A 10,936-nucleotide genomic window follows, 5' to 3' on the forward strand; every position below is an offset into this window, starting at 1 on the left:
AAAGTTCTGGTACCTTAGATGTAAGTCCAACTTCCATGAAATTTGAAAGTCAAGACCTGATATTCCTCCCAAGGATCTCTGCATGTTTTCACTGCTGAAAACTTTGAAATATCCCTTAAGCCTAAAAGAAGTCCAGGAGTTATATTTGTCTCATAATAATCTTTTTCTTCTGGTCACAATGGATTTGACTCTGCCAGGTGGATCTTCACTTCTCTGGTAACTATTCTTAGATTCACAGTAATTCATAAAGTTAACTATGTTCTAATAAACAGAGTACCAATCACCAGGCTTTGATGAATCATAATCTCAAATTATTAAAACTGAGAAGAGAGAACTCTGGTGCTCTGAGCTCCCTTCTGCAACTTCCTTCTTTTAAAACTAGAGAGTAAATGGGCAAAGGGTTAAAGAAAAAAAGAGGCCTGCTTTGGACTCCATTCCTTTCTAAGCTAAAATGTACAAAACACCCTCACTCCCATGAAGGTTTATGAATTACAATTTTTTTCCAAATATCATTTGACTTCATGACCAATTACAGAGGGAAGACTATAGGAAGGAATAGAATACTTGACCTTTGGAAAAGGAAACACAAGTTTTATTCTTTTTTCATAAAAACACAGAAATGATTGTTGCCATAGGTTCTTTTAACAGAGACCCTGATGACATAAGACAAAATAGACTTTCTGTAGAAGTAAAAGTAAATCAGCCTTGGAGTGACTTATATTCATTTCATTTCTTTCTTTAATCATTTTCCCAAAGGTTATATTTCTTATTGACAAAGAGATTTTTTTGGTAAAATCTATATTATTTTAGGATCATACTGTGCCTTTTTTTTTTTTACTAACGTTTTATCCCTAAAAGGTAAGTTTTCCATAGACTGTTTTAAAACAACTAGAAAAATCTTTTTGAAAAATTGGAAGAAATCATGCTAATGATTCTCTTGAAATTTTACTTTCACCCTTAATAAGGAAATTGTAATCAGTTACTAACTTCTCAAAATAGACCTATCCTACCACAACAAGTGCCGGCCTCTCTTTTTCTGCTAAATTCATCCTGACCATGTTTTCCATGCAGCTTATTGATGGGGTTAGAGAAGATAATGCTAAGTGAAGTTAGCCAATCCCCAAAAACCAAATGCCGAATGTTTTCTTTGATATAAGGAGGCTGATTCATAGTGGGATAGGGAGAGGGAGCATGGGAGGAATAGATGAACTCTAGATAAGGCAGAGGGGAGGGAGAGGAAAGGAGGGGGCATGGGGTAATTAATGATGGTGGAATGTGATGGTCATTACAAAGTACATGTATGAGCACATGAACTTGTGTGAATATACTATGTATACAGCCAGAGATATGAAAAATTGAGCTCTATATATGTAGTAAGAGTTGTAATGCATTCCACTATTATATATAAATAAATAAATAAGAAACCATTAAAAAAAAAGAAAGAAAGAAAGAAAGAAAAGCATTTGGGGAGAGCAGGAGAGAGAGTGAACTTCCTTGAAAATTATGAAGACCTCAGAGGCTACTACAGGGAATATCTTCTGCATATTAAAACTTCCATACAATTTTTCTATCTCATTCCAGATTCTAGGCAAAAATAAGTTTTTGGTTGTCGTTAGTGTTTATAGACAGATTTCCCCTTACTCTTGATTTATTGAAAAGACATTACCTATCTTAGTTCTAGACTAAACTTATTTCTCTGAAAACAGAACAAAAATCTTGATCAAAAAGTTGTATTTGAAAAGAAAATTTTAGGTTGACTGGATTTTTTTTTCTGCCCTAACATCAAACATTATCAGTTTTGTTTTTCGTTTTTGAGCCAGCTCAAGCATACCCAGGGTAATAATAGTAACTTGTGCTTTTCAGAATTCTATTAAACTGACTTCAGCATTTCCACAGTTCTGCTGAACTGTGACTGACATTCACTGTGATGACCTGGGATGACTGCAAAGTCTTAAAATGCTTTAGAGTTTTCAACGTAGTTTAGTGTTGAGCACAACTCCAGGCATTCTAAATTTTTGAAAATTCATGGGTTGATACCTCAGGCTAAATGTGTTTACTCTGTGCATTGCTGGTTCGCTTTACCTGTACATCAGCTATATAAGCTATGAACACAGTTTGTATGAAAAGTGTCTTCAAACAAGGTAATATGTGAAAAAATTGTAGAAATTATTCTAGCATTCTTCTTTTCAGATTGAAAACTTTATTGGTTTCTCCACGACACCTTCTTGGTGAGGAAATTAATAGCATTTTTCTTGACATTTAACCCGAGGCTGTGGTGTTACTCCATTCTAATGAATTTAAGTTTCAGACATTTACCAAATGTCACCTGTTACTTGACCACTTCAATGCCAATTCTGCCCTTGGTACATTGTGCCAAGGTCAAAAGTCCCTGTAACACAGGGATCCACGTGTACCTGGATTGAAAAATGAACTGGTGTCGACATAAATGCCCAGGAGAAAGACTGAGAACAATTTAATATGTTGAGTATGTGGAGAAACAATGAACTATTTGAAAACCTCTCTTTATAAAAATCAATGGTGGGCATATGCACCAAAAAACATTAAAATATTGCTGTAGATCTAACACAAAAATTGATTTCTTTCCCAAAATCAGAAGATACTATCTATGGAAGAGTAAAATGCTGGATTCCTATATTAATACTATATTATTCTTCTATAGTTGTTTTATATATGTATGTATTTCAATAGATATGTTTTAATTGTCATCATATAGATATCTTAGGATTTATTATATGAATATTAGTACATGTGTTGTTAAAGATTATAAAGTTAGGTGAGCACAAGACAAATTGAAAGCTTTTCCTAGTTCTGTGAAGTTAACGGTTTTATTTTGACTTCTAATTGACTCTTATGTCAATGGTTAATGATTTTATTTTTAGTTCAGACTACAGAATGTTTATAAAAACCCTTTCAATTTAGCAACATGAAATCAAGTTAACACCTATTTTTAAAACTATTAAGCCAATACATGGAAAGCACTTGTATCATGTCCAATATATAAAAGGCACTTGAGAAAATTCAGTTCTCTTTCAATCAAAATTTTCATTCTCACAGTCTTGTTATTAGAGAGGTAAGGAACACTGAATGCCATTTGTTGTAAATCCCTTATCTTTTCTCAATATATGTCACATTAACTCACTTTAAGTACAAGTGAAAGTACATTCTAGCATTATACTATCTCAATAGCAGTATAAAATTAACCCAACAAAACATTTAATTTTTCTTAATAAACACCAGTAAACAGAACTAAATGCTATTTTTACCTTCCAACAAAGCTTTGTGAAAAAATAATTTATTTGAGTATATATGAAATGTCCTCATTATATTTTACATAAATTATGTTCATGAAATGGTATATTTTTAAATGTTTATAAATAATGTTTATTTTAGGAAGTTTATACCTTTTAAATGGTTATGTATATTTTTCATTTGTAATAAAAATAATGTGGTTTAATTATGCTTTTTAGAGTTTATAGATGGTACGCATATGTAATGGCAAAGATATCCTTGTTTTGAAATTAAAAGAAGGTTCCACAGTTAAAAGAAAGCCTGCACTGATGTTTATTTTACCTTTTCACTTTCCTCAATATTGAAATTTGTTTTTAGAAGGCTGTTTTACAAAACTATCTCCCGTGGGACAATAGCTTTGGCACCTCAACAAAAGAAACTGTCTTATCCTTCAGTGATTTTATTGAATCAGACAGGAGTTGAAAGTCGTCAATATAATGAAATCTCCCCTCAGTTCAATAACAGTTTCTTTTTTAAAAAAGAAAATACAACCATCTACAGGGGTTGATTCCAGAACCCCTTGCAGATACCAAAACCTGCAGATGATCAAGTCCTTTATTTATAATGGTGTAGTATTTGCATATAACCTAAGCACCTCTGGATGACTTGTACCTAACACAATATACATGCCATGTAAATAGTTTTCCCTGTTTTGGCTTGAACGCATGTTTGAGAACAACTTCCTCCTTTGTTTCCAGTTCAGAGAAATGAATTGTCTAGTACAAGAATTATTTATCTCATCACTATTTCATAAACATGGAAACCTACTGTGCTATTCCTTGAATCAGTAATTAGAATGAGGTCCAACACCCAAACCTCCAGCACCCCGATGGCTGAATCAATGGAGTAAGACCTATGTGAGAAGGGCTTGGTGGGGGCTGCTGTGTATAAGAATAAAGCATCCACAGCCGAGTCAGAACTAAGGACGGGCTTCCTCAGCAAGCTAGGTTGGTACCAAACACATGAATGTCCTGACTATAGCTTAAAGGAAGCCATTAAGAGGTATGCTTGGGTCACAAAGATTCTTAAATTTTCCTTTTAACAAAAGAGCAATTTTTTTTTCTGCCAATTGAAAACTTTGGTTGGGGGTGGGGGGAAACAGCTGAGAGAACTGACTCCCTGAGCCTTTTCTCGCTTCAGTTCACAACTCATGAAGAAGTTTTCTTCTTGAGAACTGAATCTCTCTATAAATGCTATTCATGTAGGAGAGAACTTTGACGTAGCATGGATCTTCCAAGGCAGTTGAGGGAAAGGAGCGTTCCCAGATCTCTGGGGGCCAAGCTCTTCTCAGGAGCCTCCACTTTACCATCTACTCCAGGACCCTCAGTTTCCAACTGCCTCAGGTGAATGTCCAGCATCAGGAGACAAAGTCTCACACCAGCTTTCCCCATGGGATGCCACAGTCTGGCTGGGCACAAATCACGAGCCACTCAAGCAGGAACAAACTTTATTTCTGAACTCCACCAGCACACTCCACACACGCTCCCCGGGAACTCTCCCAAACACCACCCACGAGGCTCCTCCAGCAACCACCAACCAGAAATCCCTCCTCAGGCACTTCCCCAACCAATGGGAACTCTCCAGGAATCCCCATGAGAACTCCAAAGTAGCAGGCCAAGGCGGACAGCAGGGGTCTAACATACATAGCTTAACATAACCATTATCATCTCAATGGCTTGCTGCCTCTCAACCACTCCGTTCTGGCAAAAATGCCATGCGTCATTCGGACTCGGCTATGGCTCTCATCAATGGGACATCCACTAGTCCACAGTGAGGTCTTCTGCACAGCAGCCAGGTATAGGCCCCAGCAACCTCTTGACTGGGGGAAACAGAAAGGCTAGTTTGGTAGTGGAGGTAGAGGAGCCATTTCTCTTTCCAGAATTCCCTGCCACACTCTGGTCCCATGATCCAGCCAGTAACTCCTGATTGTCAGTAAATGGCACACAGCTAAACCAAAAAGTTTGTGGACTGCTCTGAGAATGCTTTCTGGAGGTACTCACCAACCGTAAAAACCAAATCAGGGCCCTGGTCATTTAGTCCATATGGAGAAACCCCTTAGATCATCTCTGGAATGGCTTCAGCTATGGGGTAATGATATGCAGCTGCTTCCCATGCTAATTGTGCCTATCAAACATCCAGAAAGTAAACTCAAGGATGACCCTTAGCTAAATCCAACAAAACAGATTGTTTCCATACACCAGGAATGGGCAAAACAGCCCTCCAGCTAAAATCGTTGTAGCAGATAAAATAGTTTGTGTTCCTGTTTGCATTGGGCTTCTTATGCTTGGTGGAATCAATAAAAGAGATCTCTCTTCTCTTAACCTGTGGAACTGTAAAATTGTGCTGTAATAAACAAGACTTGGAGGAAAGAGACAAAAAAATTGTATGGGCAGAATGCAATGGGGCTTTATTTACCAAGGTTATCTCGCTTGAACTTAATTCCTTCTGAGTAATCTTGCATGCACAGAGAAATGGGCAAAGCTCTCTATTAGTTTGGAGAGTCTTTTTTCAGGATCCTGGAGAGTAAGCTTAAGTAATGCAGTGATTCTGTCTTTTCAGCAAGTACTGAGACGGACACCGCAAAGAGAGATTGAGTTCACCTGGGCCAAAGGGAGGAAAAGCATCAGCAACATGCTGATGTTGTCTCACTGTGAGAACCAAACTGGTTTAGAGTGAGAAAGACTTAAGGAGTTCAATGCAATTCAGGTTATGCACAATTCAATTTCACTTAGAGGGAGGCACCTGCTGATTGAAGATTAGCCTGCAGCAAAGGGGAAAAATAAAGTGTGGAGGAACTGGTCAAACAAGACCAAGCATTCAACTATTTATTTTGCGTACAATGGCGAGTAGCTGAGACTGGAGGTACCCACAATATGAACATGTGATCTACTTTCACAATATCCTAGCAAATCACAGTACAACAGTGTGAAGATTAACCACTTCTGTCCAACACATTTCTGTGTGTGGTGATTTTTAAAGGGGATAATTTTGCAATCAGGAATGAGGTCAAACAGGTGAGATGCCAAATAGGAGCCACGTAGGAACAGATGCAATTCTGTTACCAAACAGACAACAAAATGAGGCTGACTTTAGTGAAAAACAAACCAGCCCTGATTTTCATTTCACTAATCAACTAGCAGACTCCACAAAATAACAAATGCCCTTTTAAAATATTTGAACTTCTGGCTCTTTCCTGAGGTTTAGTGGAATTCTGCTTGTAGTATGGTCCCCTGACCAGATGTATCAGCTTCTCAGCAACTTAACTATTTCTTACTGAGAATAGATATTGAAATCAAGTGAGAAGAAGCTGTTAAGTTCTAGCACTCAGCTTCGGGCTTTGGTAATACAGCATTATATTTGCTCTGCTGTCCGTAACTTTGATTCCATAACTGTTCTGGTAACTAACATTGCTTTTAACCCTTGTCCAACAGTGAAATCACAGGCAAGCCAGCTACAGCATGTGAGGACATGTAGAGATAGCTGTTAAAAAGTTGTTACTCACCAAGCATTGGAGGAATGTCTCTTTCTTCTTTTGTTCCATCTTTTAATAAATCTCATAAGAAGCACAATGCAAACAGAAATACAAACTATTTTATCTGCTACAATGAATTTTAGCCCTAGCTGCACAATTACCTTTGCCTGAAGAGGTTTTTTTAAAATTTCCTTGTCTGGGATCCCTCCCAGGCCAATAATATAAAAAATCTGTGGGTGGAATCAAGTGCACAATATTTGTTAAATTCTTCACAGATGATTTTTAAAATTTTGTTCTTATTAACATGACAGTAGAATGTATTTTGACATATTATACATATATGGAGTATAACTTACCATTCTGGTTGTACATGATGTGGAATTACATTGGTCGAGTAATATCTGATTCCTTCTATTCTTTCTTATTCTCATTACCCCTCCCTTCCCTTCATTCCCCTTTGTCTAATCCAAAGTACTTCTATTCTTCCCCCTTATTGTGAATTAGCATCCACATATCAGTGCCTATTCAGTTCCTTCATCCATTTATTGATCGGGTTATCTGTTTTTTGTTGGTTTTTTTTGTTGTTATTGTTTTGTTTTTGGTGTTGGTTTTTTTTTTTTTTTTGAGTTCTTTGTATATCCTGAAGATTAATGCTCTATCTGAGGTGCAGGTGGCAAAGATTTTCTTCCATTCTATAGCTTCTCTCTTTATGATCTTAATTGTTTCCTTTGCCTGTGAAGACGCCTTTTAGTTTGATTCCATCTTATTTGTTGATTCTTGATTTTATTTCTTGTGCTTTAGGAGTCTTGTTGAGGAAGCCAGTTCCTAATGATGTAGATTGGGGCCTACTTTTTCTTCTATTAGGCACAGGGTCTTTGTCCAATGCCAAAGTCTTTGATCCATTTTGAGTTGAGTTTTGTGCAGGGTGAGGAATAGGGGTTTAAGTTTCATTTTTCTACATATGGATTTCCAGTGTTCCTAGCACCATTTGTCGAGGAGGCTATCTTTTCTCCAATGTATGTTTTTGGCACCTTTGTCTAGTATTCGATAAATGTATTTATGTGGGTTTGTCTCTGTCTTCTATTCTATACCATTGGTCTACATGTCTGTTTTGGTGCTCCCCAGATGACGTAAATATGCACCTAGGGTTGAAAACCACAGATCTAATCTAAGACTTCACCTATTATAAATTGCATCCCAACTTCAGAGCTGTTTTTTAAAAAGTGCTGAAATACAGTCTACACGTTCTGTGGTTGTGGTTGTTCTCAATTTCTTAGATTTCAGCAATCTTTGAAATGAGATACATCATTTGTTTCCACTGTCCCCCAACAGTGATCCTTACCCTTTGCACTCTTTTTCGAAAAACAAAGGTAATTTAACAATGCTATTCGTAACACACCTGAAATGTTTATTTACAATGATTAAAATAAAGTATTTTTGTATTAGTCAGCTTGGGCTGCCGTGACACAATATCATAGACTGGTTCACTCAACCGAAAGTTATTTCCCACAGTTCTGGAGGCTAGATCAGAGTTCCAAGGGCTCTCTTCCTAGCTTGGACATGGCCAACTTCTTGCCATGTTCTACACAGTGTAGGGAAAGACAGAAGCTTCAGGATATGTCTCTTATGTGCATGCTTCACTCTCAGAACCTCATATAAATCTAACCTCATCTACCTCCCAAAGGCCCTGCTTCCAAATACCATCACAGTGAAAGTTAGGGCTTTAATAAATAACTTTGGAGGGGTGGATTACAAACATTCAGCCCATAGCAAGCAATTTGATAATTCGAATTAAAAAACTAAATATTAGCTAAAACTCATTAAGTACTTACGATGACACTATGCTAAGTATCTCACATACAGTCTTATTTAATTCTAAAAACTCTGTAAGATATAGACTATCATCCCCATTTTATAGAGGAAATAAATACAAGCTGGCAAATAACATAGGGAACTAAGAAGTAGCAAAGCAGGACTGGAGGTCTGGTCTTTGGCATTGGTAATGGCTGCTACTCTTAGCATCTTTCATAGAATTAAGGGCTTGGTAAAGATTTCTAGGTAGAAGTGTACAGTACAGAATCTACCCTCAGAAGAGTCAGTGGAGATGTATTATTTAGGAATAGACTTGGCTCTGGGTAATGGTGGCTTGAAGAAATAGGAGCTCAATCCAAGTCTGGATGTGGAAGCTTCAAAATTGATGTCATGGCTCAACCATTCTAGGAGGAACCAAGACTCTGTCTTCATACTTCATAGGTAAGGTTGCCAGATTTAGTACATTTGAATTTCAGGTAAATAATGAATTTGTTTTAGTACAATCACATCCCATGCAATATTTGTATCACATTTTTGGTAATAAAGAGTCTGACCCCCTTTTTTGTTTGCTGACGGCTTTCAAGCCCCCCCTGCCTCTCCTCCCCTGCCTCCCCCCCCCACCTTCTGCTTTGCCCCACCCACACCTGGGCAAGATGGAGAAAAAGCCTGGGTGCTCCTTCTTTTTATTTTTTCTTTTCTTTTTTGGTGACAGATACGAGTTCAAATCACACAGGCCTGAGATCCTCATAAAAATGGTCAATTATAAAAGAGCAAGATTGGACCCTCCCCATGTCTGGCTTCCTCTCTCACCACCATGCCATCCTCCATGATGAGACACAAACAAGGGGGCCCCCATCAGAGGTTGAACTAAAGGGAGCGCTTGATCAGACTTTCGCTTCCAAAATTGTGAGCTAAATAAACTTTGTAAAGTACATAACTTTATGTATTTTCTGTTATGGTAACAGAAAGTGGTCTAATGTAGGAGTTGATCCACTTCTGGAGGTGACCACCTAGAGAGTGACCACAACACATATCAGATCTACTTCTTTATCTGATAGACTGAGTTATCAGGCAACTCATTTTATTCGGTAAGCTTATATCTGGGCCTTCATCTTCATAACTGTATCATCAGAATCACAGATTGGGACTATGCCTTCAGTTCCCAAAGCCATATCTCAAGCAGAAAGAGACACTCTCAAAAGGTTGTTTGTTTTTTAGTGATATTGGGCTTTTTCTTTGGTAAGGGCAGCCCTCCTCAAACACTTCTGGCTCTATCTAATTATATGGAACTTTCTCATGTGCTTGTTCTTGATTTAAGAATGTCTAGAAAACTGAGTATTTTAGCTTTTCAAACAGGAAGAATAAATGTAGCTGACTTTTGGAAGATAAACCCAGGGTCTACTAGGAAGCTGTCTATTGCCACCTGCAATGGGCACAGTATTTTTAAAATACCTCCATTTACTTACAACCTCTCCCTGTCTGCTGTTAGCTAAAAGGGCTGGAGGAAGAAATGTAGCCTTAGGAAGAATAATATTGTCCTAGGACGAGCACCTTTGTCATTATCTAGGCCCTACCTCAGACCTTCTGAATCAGAATCTACATCCTAACAAGTTCAGAATTGGCTGCACATGCATTAAAGTTTGACAAGAACTGTGCTAGAAGAATCCTGGTTTTCATATTTGGCTGCTGCTGAAATAACCCAGGGAGCCTGAAAAATACCAATGCCTGCCTTGTAGATTTTGATTCTATTGGCCCACAGCACAGCCTGGACATCAGTATGTTTCAAAGTTCACCCAGTGATTCTAATAAGCAGTGACATTTAAGAATGACTGGCCTAGGACAGTGACTCTCGACCCTGGCTGCCCATTGGAATCACACGAGGTGCTTGGTTTTCACATTACCCGTGCATGGATCCCCCTCAGAGTAGTTAAGTCAGAATTGGGAGGGAGTGGTGATAAGACAGGACATGGGCAACAAGTATTTTTTAAAAGCCCTCAGATCATTCGAGAGTAAAAGAAGAACCACACCAGGAAGAGGAAATGAAAAGCTCACCTCCTCAAGCCTGATGGTTTGTGGGCAGAAGAGGGAGAGTGGTGGAGGTGGGTTGAAGGTCTTGCTGTGGTAGGAGGGCTAGGTGGAGAGGACTGGAAAGGGCAGAAGAGAAGACTTTGGCTCTGATTTCTATGTGGATTCCTGGATGGGGTTACCTCACACACAGTCACTGCCCAGGTCTGGAAAACAGCCCTAGTAAGATAAACTGTGCCTCATGACATGATTAAGCAAGAGAGTAAGGGCAGGGGTGGTGGGAGTGTGGAGGCCCAGCTTTGGGGTTCTACTCAGAGC

The sequence above is a fragment of the Spermophilus citellus genome, assembly GCF_964194105.1.
Source record: "Spermophilus citellus genome assembly, chromosome: 8".
NCBI classification, from domain to species: Eukaryota; Metazoa; Chordata; class Mammalia; order Rodentia; family Sciuridae; genus Spermophilus; species Spermophilus citellus.